Below are 11,878 nucleotides of genomic sequence, written 5' to 3'. Positions count from 1 at the left end.
TATAATCTCAATTTTAAATAAAATTATGGAAATGTAATTATAATTATGACTGGGTTTGTGGTAAAGGGTGACATAACAGATTTAATGTTAGCCTAAAACTCTTGCACATTACTGTATATCTTCATTAAATGATTCGTCTTTTATATGGTCTTTTTGTATGAATGTAAATGGGATATGTACAATCAGCGCTGTCATCTCTACTCATGTATACAGTTCTGGAATTAATAAATATACCACAACATACTTAATATCGACTCTCTGAATTTGCCATTAATAGGTTCTTGGTTTGAGTATATTGTTTGTTTGCCTTTTGTTTCAAATGAATTATCATGTATTGAATGAAGTGTAAAATACGAGTCTATTTGGTGAATGATTTGTGTGTTTGGCCTTGTATGTTGCCTTCAACAAAGGTTGCTAAGAAAAGGTTGCATTTCCTCCGGCTGTAAGCACACAAATACCATTACTCTCAAGAGTACTGGGCATGTTTACAGAGTGTGTGGGTTGTTACTGGAAAGTGTGTACAATGGAAGGAGAATTAGTCTTCTGTTACCCATCATCCTCAGTTTTGGCCCTCAATGACCCCCTTTCCGTCATGCAACTCTGTGTGAATAAGCAGAACTATTTATAGCGGGCTATTCTTAGTATGCTAATTTTACCAATCCCCATCCTGCATCAAAAGTGAAAATGATATGTTAAGACATACATTGCCGGTATACCTTAAAAGGTGACATTTTATTGGGTTTATAGTACAGATTTTACATGTTTATTGTATTGTGTAGGGGTGTTTTCCAAAAAGCTATAAAAAAGAATCATTTCCAATATCATGCTACTTATTCCAAGCATGTACAGTATCTAGTAAATGAATGAAATGCTGCATAGCTGTTATTTTAATGTCACATTATGACATGCAAGCAGTTTTAAAGCCATTAACACTCTAGAACACAAATTTCTCACTTAAAAAAAAACATTTCCTGTTATCTGTCAATAAACCCCCTAATTGTTCTGCATTTCGGTCCTCCTTCTAAAATCATGACATACAATCTCTTCTCTCCATTTGCACACAGTAAAAATTCTAATTCTAAACTAACTTTTCAGGGCATTTATAAACTTCTGCTCTCTTATAATGTAGGGGCCGATCACGCTGAACGCGGGAGTTCATCAAAAAGTCAACTCAAGCGGAAAAAGCGTGTTATGTCAGTCATTCTCTCATTCTCATATTCAACATATGTCAGTCATTTTTCATTCTCTAATCAAATGAAAGCAGAGGCACAGTGTTTGTGTTATCAAGACAACACAATGTAGATTGTATCAAAGCAGCTAATAAAAACCTAAATATCATCTTTTGATACGATGTACTTTTAGAGAAAAATGATGTCCATATGTGAACTAGTGGTCCGAATTTATATAAAACACTTTTTCCTGGATTTTCTACGCACATTTAACAGATTTTTTTTTAACTTGCTTTGACAATCAGAGAGTGAAAACATTTTTTTTTTTTTAATTTTGGACAGTTAAAAATAGGGTTTGGGACATTTCACATGCTGCAAAACAGTTGCAGGATGACACTGTTTGTCTGTAACAAAATATAAAACATTCAAAGTATTTTAAATAGCCACTTAAGAGCTAAAATGTGCTGTCCACATATGTGGACACTCAAGCCCTAGGAGGTTATCATAGTTCTATAAAGTCCAGATTTCAGAGTTGAGGTTCAGTTAAGTTTAGTTTAGTGCTGTATGACTCACAAATCTTGAATTTCACAATATCATTACAATTTTTAAATTGTACCAATATCAACAGCAACACTCGCGCATAATACGCAGCTGATTCAATTGTTACCTAAGGACATAAAAAGCACACTGCGCTTCTTTTTTCCTTGTTAGCAAAAAAGGCAGTATGGTGGGCCTTGCATTTTTAGAACCAAATGCATTTTTTGCATTGAGAGGCACATCTTTTGAATGGTTTACTATAGGGCCGATCACACCTCACGTGCTATTACGTTCCAAAAAAGCAAGGCACACTACACTGCCTTTTTTGTTTACTCGTACGTGGAGAATAAGGTGAATATAGCTCTAGCATTTGACAAAGGACAGCTTCCAGAATCTCTCCCAGTTCATTGCTGGATTCGGCTAAAAACTCCGGCTAAAAACTCCTCCAACCATAATAGCAGAAGCTATGACCTGTGAGCCACAACCTATAAGTATTTTTATTTGTTAAAATGTATCTATTACATGCACAGTTTCTAGCGTTAACCGCATGTTGTAGCAAGGACATAAACAAGGATGTAAACTACGGGAACTGCTGTTTGGCACTGCTAACAATTTAGCTACAAATTCATATTTATCAGTCAAACCGCTGTAAACACACACAATCTTCAGCAGAGCTGCAGTGTCTCTCTATGCAGCTGCTTTCAGTCTTTATGCGGCCACTTTCCCTGCGCACTACAGCTCAAATAACAAACTCGCAAAAGGTATATAAACATTTCATATTACTTACACATGCTTACTCTGAATATATGTGAAAGATACTTGTCAGATTATTTTTATAGAGCAGGCGTGAGGTTCAGCTGTGTGCTCTTCATTTTCTGTCTGATTCAGGCACAAACTGGTATGGCTAACAGCTACTATGACTGTTTACACAGCGCAAAAGTGCGTACCAGAAGGCGTGTGATGCTTTCCTGGTGACGTGGAGCCAATCCGCAAATCACAGCACATTATATTAGCTGACCAATGAGAGCCTCTTGAGGGCAGGCCTTTCGGAGGAACTAGGAAATATGACATATGTCGTTTTTATGTTAGCAGAGTAGCTGTATATAATCAAAGTAAGATATGAAAAATGAAAAAAGTGAAGCATGAGCACACATTGCTTTGCATCTTATAAAATGAACCAAGCCTTAAAAATACACTGTGGACCACCCCTTTAAAAGAGTTCTTAAAAACTTAGTGACTAAGCCTCATGTTGTCCCAGCACACACGCTACTACATTCATCACAGTAGTCTATCTACTGTATCATGACAAAGTAGGGGGGGGGGGGGGGGGGGCTATTATCGTCTGCTCAGTTTTGGCACAAGGCCTATTAGGATAAAAGTCACAAGATTTAACAGAGAATGCATGTGGTTATCTGATATGCCTTTGGCAGAAACAACAGAACTGAATGAGCTCAAGCCAAAAAAATAAATGTAATGAGTCACTGACAGGAATAAGAAATGAGAAAGTAATAGGGCTGTAAAGTGGACCGTGAGGTTCATGGGGTAAGAGCCGAGTGGCTGGACTTGGCAAGCCCAGTGTGGGACATCTGTTCTTGTGTGGGGCAAAGCTGAATTAGCTCTCCTCTGGTTGTCCAGTCTGGCTCAGACCCCAGCCAGATTTTAAACTCTGCATCTCAGCATGACGCCGCAGATGGTTGTGTGTGCGTGCATGCTTACCTGTGCCTATCTGTGTTAGAAAGACAGGGCTCCTTGTTATTTCAGACAGCCTGGTAATTCATGAGAACATCACAGTACAGCTGGGCTTGACTGGACTGTTGTTATCCAGATCCACAAGATAGTGTTTTATGATTTGGTCAGTGATCAAATTATCTTCTTAACTAACTAACTAATGCATTTAATGGCATATCTTCTTTGATATATACAATAATCATACGCTGCGGGGTGGTGTGACGCTGTTCCTTTTGGCGCTTATGCCGGCTGACCACTTACCTCCATGTGGAGGGCTTTCCCGCTGCAACCGGTTTGTTCAGTTAGCTCGTCGTGTACATCAGTAGACTTGAGACGCAGAGAGGAGTTGACTACGACGACGGGGACCTGGAGTCCGGGAAAGAGCGGTTCCAGAAATCAGGCAAGACTAAAACAGTCTCCAAAAATGAAATTAATAAACAGGGTTGAGAATGTGGTGAAAATTCGAAAACATGGTAAAAATCAGACGAGGGCTTTTCTTTTTTTGGACGGCTTTTGTTAATCGTCGATTGGGTTTAGGGAAGTAAGTGGGTGGGCGGGTCAGTCGGTACAATTGGTTGAGTTCAGGGAAGGAGGAGGGTGGGTCAGTCGATTGGCCAGTCGCCCAGTCAATCATTTAGTCAGTCAGATGGACGGTCGGCTGACAGCGGCCTCTGGTGGGTTTACGCGAGCACGAACAGCGCTCACGAGAGACATTCAAGATACGAAAAACTCACACAGCAGCCTCTCGCGGATTTGCGAAAACAAAAACTGTAAAAATACGTACCTCCCGGCACGTTTTTTGCGGTCTCCATAAACGTCCATGGGACTACGTTTTCAGAATGAGCCTGGGTTGTTTTTAGGTAACATTACAGAGATTGAGTTATTTTCTCTCAGTGACAGACTTTGTTTGAACTTCCCAGGTTCTGCAGGTTGCAATGTCCGGAATTTTGATTGCCAATTTTAAGCCAATTGTAATGGTTTGTTTTGGTTTGATTTGGAATTTCCCCAACCAATCGCAGAGACCGGGATGACCAGAGTGAGTGCTCCGACTTGGCCCCCCCTGATCTGTGACAGACTTTTTTAGGTGTCCATTATTTTGACAGATTACTGTGTCACTATCTGACCAATTGTTTTTATTTTACATAGTAGGCAACTAAAACATTTAGGTTAGTGGGAAAAGCACAGATGCAAAAATTCACCACAGCATCACTTCTGCTTCTGTAAAATGTATGGTCAGCATGGACATGTCTACAGAGGGAGAGTGAGTTCAACATGTAGAATCGACATCGGCGGTTGGTGAAAGAAAGCGCTCTGATTGGAGATTGAGTGCGAAAACAAAAGCTAAAGCAAAGAAACTAAGCAAATGCGCAATTCAAGATCTGTCATTTTGTCCAATTTCTTAAATACTTGCAAATGATTTGAATTATTATAAGACATATTTGCCCTATTGAATCCCTGTCTGGTGTGTGAGAAGAACTATGAAAATAGTATGTAAATGCTGCTTCGTTTATGGTTTGTACAGTATGTGCTGTTGAATGTCAATACAGACTACTGCCACCTGCAGGTATGAAATGGACTTTCCTCTTCCAGAATGTATATTCTCATTTCAGGCCAAGTCCACATGTACATGGGTATTTTTTTAAACAGTTTTCTCTGCTTTCGTTAAAAAAAAAAATCTCTGTTCTCATAAAAATGTCCTGAGACAGTGTTTTTTATGTGGTGATAATGATATTTTTATGCTGAGTTGACACAAAAAAAAAGAATTAAGTATATTTCACGAGTAAATTGCAAACGTAACAAAAGTGTTTGCCACAAACATACAAAATTTGCCTCATTCACATCTACCATATTTGGTGTGAACCCAGCCCTGTTGGCCAATCAGAAAGGAGAAAACAGTGCACACGCTGACACCATGAGATGAAAACGCAGGTTGTATGGACCACACTGTACCCGGAGTTTAAGAAAAACAGTTTCAGACACACAATACTGCATTTTCATGTAGACAAACAGCAAAAACGCACAGAAAAAAAAGTCATGTGGACAGGGCCTTAGTCAAACGTTGTCTTTTTGGTGTGTTCACACGAAGCTTTTTGGTCAAAACAGGACAAGACGCATCTGACGTGAGGCGACAACACAGTCGGTTTTATCACTGCTAGTTCTTTGGCGTTGACTTGGCGTGTCCCGGGTTTTAATAAAGAATTTTAAAAGAATTTTAAGATGTAAAAAGTAAACAATAATAATAATAATAATAATAAACATGAATAAACATGTTTTTCAGTGATAGTCTTTTGTTTCTTTATTTTTATTTGCTATGTCCAAGAAGAGCTCTTTATTGAGATGAGAATACGGCTGTTAAATTGAAAAAGTTCATCTATCAAGATGCAAATCAATGGCTAAAAACTGGAACTCAATGCCTGCAAAACAAAACCATTTTTGAAGATGTAGAGGGTGCGTAAATGATGACAGAACTTTGATTTTGTGGTGAACTATCCTCAAAAGACCTTTTCTCTCTCTATGTATGCCTCGCAGCTCCTTGTCATCTGACCGAGTGCTGCAGTGTTTCACTGGCTGCCTCGCATGCATGATTAAACCTCTGAAGATGATCCAGAATGTGGCACAGTGCCTGGTCTTCAACTGAGATGAGAGCAACAGCTCTCTTAGTCTCGCTTCACTGACCGTGTCAGTGTACTGTACTGGCCACATCATGTTTAAGGTATTAATGTGTGTGTACAGGACATCTACCTTAAGCTAAATGATGCAAAGCTGTGCTCCTTCTTGGCATCGGTAGTCCAGATCAAAGGACCAGCATCCACACTCATTTAATAAAAATGTGCCTCTGCCTACAGAGGAGATCAGAGGACAACCTACAATTTCAAGGTAACCGCCTGGTCCTATTTTTAGTAATTCTAACAGTTATTATTCACACGCACACACATTATACACATATCTATATCTAGATAGATAAACGGACAGACAGACAAATAGACAGCTGGATGGATGGATGGATGGATGGATGGATGGATGGATGGATGGATGGTCGGATGGATGGATGGATGGATGGATGGATGGATGGATGGATGGATGGATGGATGGATGGATGGATGGATGGATGGATGGATGGATGGATGGATGGATGGATGGATGGATAGATAGATAGATAGATATTTCAGAATATAAATGTACAGAAACTGAATATTGCTCTCTTTTGCGCATCATTCCCTCATAGCAAACAATTTGTTTTATTGGAACTTGCATAGACTTATTATTCACCTTAAGACCAACAATGTGAGCTAGCAAAAAAACACTGTGAATTTAGATTTTTAGACTTTAAATGAGATATTGAGAATGCGATAGATTAACACTTTCACATTCCTCTTAGTTACCTGGTACCTGGTGGTAATTTCTTGAATTAAGCAATATGGTAAACCTTATTAAACTGCCTGCTTACCTTTCCAGGGTTCACCATTTACAAGATGGTGAGCCATTCAAAAGTAAAGGGGTGTCAAAAGGAAGGCCAAAATGGGTGGAACTTGACCAACTTAGTTTTTGTGAAGAAAAACAAATAATGAGAAAAGCCAAATATAAAATGTTATTGTAGTATATGTACTTACGTAATCCACCATTTTGTAAAGGGGTGTCGAATTGACAATCTTCACCTGAGATTTTTATTCCAAAGTTTGCACACCTCCATCTCAAGATGCATTAAACATGACTTAATATTCTTTTAGATTTTGGTGCTGGGCCAACATTTCTTTTGGTATATTTATTTTTAGGATCTTATCTGGTTCAGTTCAACAGAAAAAGTTCTCTCAATATGGCTCAAAGAACACGTTTATAAATTGCAATCATATTAAAATGTTCTATGCAATTTAAAAGGCAGTAAGCTATATTTAGATTTTAGCATTAGTTACTCTTTAAACTAATGATCTTAAAATAAGCATTAACTATATGCATAATGACCTGTACTTTATTTTAAAAGCACTCAAAATATGCAAAACTGAACCACTACTTGGACGTGAAGCTGACCTGGCATATATAAAGATTTTTTAGAGCCACATTTAGATAATTTAATGCCTTTAGAGCTGCACACGGACTCATACATTGGAAAAATAACACATAAACTACAGTATGTTGTTTTGAAAGAGAACAAAAAGACTAACATATAATATATGTATGTATAATATAAATATATATATATATATATATATATATATATATATATATATATATATATAGCAATATCACAAGAGTAGCAGTGTGATATGGCTGTATATCGGCACTGGAGGGAGGCATGTGTTGACTCAAGACTGCAGGCTGAGTGCCTTAGTGTCCCACCAGTGACAATTTATAGCAATATTACACTGCTACGAGTGTGATATTGCATTTATACAACAGTTTGACGGCATAATCGTGTATATAAAAAGAAAATCAAACACAGAGAGTCCAAAAACCCTTTTGTAAGACGAACTACTTTCTTTCGCCATTCATTCACATCTGCAGCTGACATCAGAATAGCAGAAACAATTGCTACTTCACAAACGTCACTTTAGAGCTGGTGTTTAAATCCTTCTCTTTTTAAATTTCTAAAACTATGAGATAACATGTGATTTGGCTCACATTTTAAGATTATAAGGCTGAACGGCATGAAATGCCATCAGTCTACAGAGATTTTCCAGTATTTCTCTGTTGTAATTGGGAGATCACAATAATTAACCCCCGAAACAGCCAGAGCAAAGCAAACACTAGCAGATTACTATAATATGAATACAGTAGTACAACATACAAAAGAGACAGATCAACTTAGAATGTCTCTTACCTGTTCTGTAATGATTTGTTCAGCTGACTTATGTTGAAAAAATGCTGTTTTTCTCCCCTCAGGACTTATTACGTGGTCTCTGTCGCCATCTTGTGGTAGAACGTCAACCGTCTTTGCTCTGCTCAGTATGACAGGCTGATGGCCACCAATGTGCTGAATCTCTGAAATGATAAATATTTCAAATAAATATATAAAATATTCTTCTAAATAAACTGCATAGTTACAATCTGAACAACTACATTCTTCACTAAAAATCCTTAAAAGTAGATTATGTTGTCCAACAGCTGCAATATTTGTCAAACTGTAGTCCTCTGCTTGCCACTCGTGTGGGCGGAGTAATACACAAAAGTGAAGAGGCTGTACGAGTGCTGATATTACTATAATATCTCACAACTATCAGCCAATCAGATTCAAGAACCAGACAGAACTGTTGTATAAATAAATAAACTATTTGTTTTGGGGGTGTTTTTTGTACATTCTTGTACAATGTACATAATAATGTATAAACCAAAAGATTTATTTTTCTTTTAAAGACACAAACATCTAATACATCTTTAGTCACGTACATGCTATTGTCCAACTATTGTCAGTTTCATATTTTCATTTTTTTTTGCCACTCAATAAATATGTATATTATTAAAAACCAAAATTTTAAGTTGAAAAAATCTACCCCTAGTTCGGTTTAGACAGAATCACTCTAGAGTATTTCAAACTCCGATATGATAACTTCTATTGTTTGCTGTTTTGTTTAAATTTTTTACAGTGAGAGCAGGTTACAGCTCAAGGCCTGACAGAGAATCGAAAGTGAATCTGATGGAGCCTTTAGGGCCAGAATGCACCAATCTTCTCCAGCCACAGCTTGCTATGCTATACGATTATGATTCTGCTCTTCAATTATTCAAAAGCAGCCTTAAAATTTTATCACCTGCAAAGGAGCTGAATAATTTTTAACCCAGGCAGAGAGAAAGAGTAGGAGGTGAAAATGAGGATTAGACAACTGGATGCGGTGATGAAAGTGGATTCTCAACAGAGAGCGCACAAATGTCTTTTCTCGAACATTCACCTACAGCTACTCCCGCCATGCCGGTTATGTTTCTAACATTCAGAGACAACTGTTCTAAACCCCACAGCTAAAGAGCAGATCACAAGGCCAGATCAGACCGATGTGTTTCTGTCAGACCTTTCATCACAAGTGCTCGTGTTCACTTTCTCACTGCTCTGAGGACAGACAGAGAGAGGAACAAGCCCTGGTTCTCTATTCACTATTCTCCATTTCAGGCGCATTGGAAATATGTGCCTCAGCTTTTATTTTTGCGAAATCTGAAATATATGTTGCTTCAGGTACATTACATTACACATTTCAGATGGCAAGTCATCTAGAGCAGTGGTTCCCAGCCTTTTTAACTCACAACCAACTGAACCAAACACATATGTTTCCATGGCTCACAGTGATTTATTTGTTGGGTTGTTGTTTTTTGATGACCTGCTTACATCATCTTTTAAAAGTGGCCCGTATCTGATGTCTGCATTTACCCTGCACACGGAAAAGATGCAATCCCGGACGAGCCCCCGATTTACGTTACGATCCCAAATGTCTAGGGCTGAGGTTATCTAAATAAATAAATAAAAATAAATAAATAAATAAATAAACAGTTAGCAGGTTATGATTTTTATGACCATCTGGTTCTTTTACTGTAAGGAAAAGAGGAAAAGTTTGTATTTACATAAAACAAAGAATAGTAGTGCAAACAAAATAGCTTTAGGCTGAGCATGGCCAATATAATAAACAAAACAAAACAAAAAAAGAACTCCACCACGAAGAGAACTTACTTAATTGTATCAAAAGAAAAACTGAAAAATTAATTACAAATATTTTGCTTAATCCTTAACTAAAACAAGAAACAGGAGAAAAATCACTTGAAAATAAATAGCACTCAGCCCCTACAGTGCTCAGCTTACAGCTTTATCGTAGGGATGAGAGTCACAACAAGAAGGGGAGAGAAAAAAAAAATGGAGAGCGCCTTAAGTTTCACAACTTAAGACAACTAGAAAAACTCTACAAGAGGTTATTGAATAATAACGAAGCATTCTTGGAAGAGCTCTCCGCTGACAAATGCCTTGGTAAATGTGATTCAATTTGTTCCAAAATTAAAGCATCAGAGTTGACGTCATTCGCTAAGGTTTTTAATGACATGTGAGAATCCGATCTACCTGCTTACACTGCAGACATAAGGGCACATATCCTATTCATATTGGATAAATTTCCACATGCAAACGGCCTTGATTTGAGTAAATCCGAATCCATGTGATTTTTTCCTTTTTACGTGTACATAGCCCATATTCGATCTGTGCCACAAGCGGGGGAGGGGGGGGGGGGAGAAAGAAAAAAATTGGAATTGGGTCACTTAATTCATGCAGTGTAAATGCAGCCTTTCTCAGATGCTAGACTGTTGACTGTTAATAAAGACTTATTACATGGCTATCTGCAATACTTAATTCTGATTGGTCAGTCAAGGCATTCCAAGGTATGTTATTTCCAGATAACAACCGCTGAATAGTACTGGCTTATCTGTTAACTTTACATCACCTTGACCATCAATGAATACATTCAAATCCATATACTTGTATCCACTTTATATCTGCTTGTTTGTCATGCCGCTGTTTTTGACTGTTTGGTGTAATCTTGTGAATGAATAATACATAGGTTAGTTCCATATGTGCTTTATTCTGCCTGTTTTGTTTCTGTATGTTTTGCGTTTTTAACTATTTGGTGAGTGTATAATGCTCAAGTTAGTGTATACTCCATCAGCTGTTTTCATTTCAAACTTTGCGTTTAATAAAATATTATGGCTCAGAATGTTTTCAACAAGACCTGTCAGGCTTTATTCTATAATAACAACCTCCTGGATCTACTTACTTATTGAATAAATTGCCAATGATTTCAATAAAATCCAAGCCCAGAGAGACTCAGGCTGACACATTTAAGGAAACCATAAGATGCCACAAGTGGGCAGACCGTGAGTGGAGCAATCAGGCAACGGGCAGAGCACTTTCAGACTAGACCTGCGCAGACTTATCCACGATATTGGAAAATACATTTTGGATAGATTTTTCCACAATAATGATGCACGACATTTTTAAATTTAGATTTAAGCAAATGCAAACCACGGCATGATTAGATAGAGTTAAGTAAACCCCAGTTTATTTGCCTTTTTAGGTCACACTTCATATTGATGGTCCTCTATAGATAGTCTGCTGACCATGTTAATTTACCAGTTTATATCTGCTTACTCTCATCTGGGTAGTACTTTATCTGTAGATTGTCTTTTTATGGCATGTTCTTAGGCAATCATTACAACGTCTGCAACATGTAAGCATCTGTTAAACTTTTGGTCAGTAAAGTGTTACTTTAGAAAACTCCTCAAGTTTAACGTACCTTTATACAAATAAAAGCCGTTTAAACATTAACCTTCAGTACACATTCTAATGCCTATAGGTAGCAACACAATCAATGAACTTTAACCATATATAAAGTTACATACTTAATACTATTGTCATCTGACCAAAGTTACTTCTGACCTTTTTTAAACATGCATTTTCAAGAGTGCTTTACTAACTATTTGTTGCT

Source organism: Danio aesculapii, chromosome 24, assembly GCF_903798145.1.
Source record: "Danio aesculapii chromosome 24, fDanAes4.1, whole genome shotgun sequence".
Classification (NCBI taxonomy): Eukaryota; Metazoa; Chordata; class Actinopteri; order Cypriniformes; family Danionidae; genus Danio; species Danio aesculapii.
The sequence above is the reverse complement of the archived record's forward strand: the minus strand, read 5'-3'. Positions refer to the sequence as shown.